The following is a 1,556-nucleotide window of genomic DNA, read 5'->3' on the forward strand; positions in this document are numbered from 1 at the left end:
CGAAAACCACAGAGGGAACCGCAGCAGCTTTTGTGGTAGTAAAAGGTCACACCATCATACACAAATGGTTGAAAAAATTACTACCCTCCAATAGTGTGTTTCAAGCTGAAATGTTGGCCGGCCTCAAAATATATGATTAAAGATGACATCGAAAAAATATTCACTGACTAGCTCTCCTCCCTACACGCTATTCTAGATCCATTATCCCCTCACCGTATGGCAAGAGACACCAGACTTCTCTGCATCGAGAATAACCGAGTCTCGTTTTCATGGGCTCATGCCCTGAATGGGGAGGAATGAGACTGCGGATCTACTTGCGAAGGAGGCCAAAGTGTTGGTTTAATGATAAGGATAACCATTGTTACATGCACAGGAGCTGCTATTAAGAGTTCACTCTAGAAATCTTTGGAGTCCCAAGAATGGACTACACTCCAAGAATTCTACACTGATTATTGTGCGAAAAATTATTTCGGTTTACTAACGGACTTCTCGAGGTGTCTGTTGACAAATAACCATCGAGCTTATATTACTGGAGGGTGCATCCAGTAACTGCCGCGACGGCAGCGACATCAAATGCAAGAAAATGACGCGACTCTGTGAAAACAAAGTTCGTGCATGGCAATTTGCACATAGAAATGTATAGTTCGGTTTGAAATATTGGGTTTTAAAGATTAAAAAGAAGGATAGAGAACTCATCTAAAGATGGGATAAAAAAGATTAAATTATTTATTTTTCATTAACATGGAATCATTTCTTTCATTAATACTGAAAAATTTCGTTCATTAATTTCTTAATTGATTAATACTAATTCTTGAATTTTCCTTCATTAATTCTTGAATTTTTCTTCATTAATTCTTGAATTTTCCTTCATTAATTCTGGAATTTTCCTTCATTAATTTTTGAATTTTCTTTCATTAATTCTTGAATTATTTCCTTTATTAATTATTATTTCCTTTATTAATTATTATTTCCTTCATTACTTTTGGAATAATTTCATCATTTCTGGATTTGTTTCTTTCATAAATGCTGAAATTATTTCTTTCATAAATGCTGAAATTGTTTCTTTCATAAATGCCGAAATTATTTCTTTCATTGATTTTGAAATTATATCTCATTAATTCTGGAATTATCTCTTTCATTAGTTTTGGAGTTATCATTTTTTTATCAATGCTGAAATTATCTCTTACATTAATTGTAGAATATTTTCTTCATAATTCTTTAATTATCTCATCGATGCTGAAATTATTTTTTCCTTTATTGTTTCAAATTCCTGTGGATGAAATAAGAAAATAACGGGGGGGGAAAGATTATGTTTTTTTTTCACCGAGTCACGTGATCTTCCGACGAATGATGTTGGGGTCACTGAGCTATAAGTAAAGTTTACTCATAGCTCAGTGGTTGGGGTACATCGTTCTCAGCACTGCCAACGCGGAGATGTCCCATGTCTATTGAGAAGAAGATATGGTCACAATGTTTCTAAGTATTCACAACTTCGAGCAGGAAGTGATCTCGAATTCAATATGCTTGCATAATAAAGTCAGCCGTGATGAACGAAC

This window comes from Pholcus phalangioides, unplaced genomic scaffold (genome assembly GCF_987345545.1).
Source record: "Pholcus phalangioides strain wild (caught in Gottingen) unplaced genomic scaffold, Ppha-v1.0 ptg000010l_1, whole genome shotgun sequence".
In the NCBI taxonomy this organism is placed as follows: domain Eukaryota; kingdom Metazoa; phylum Arthropoda; class Arachnida; order Araneae; family Pholcidae; genus Pholcus; species Pholcus phalangioides.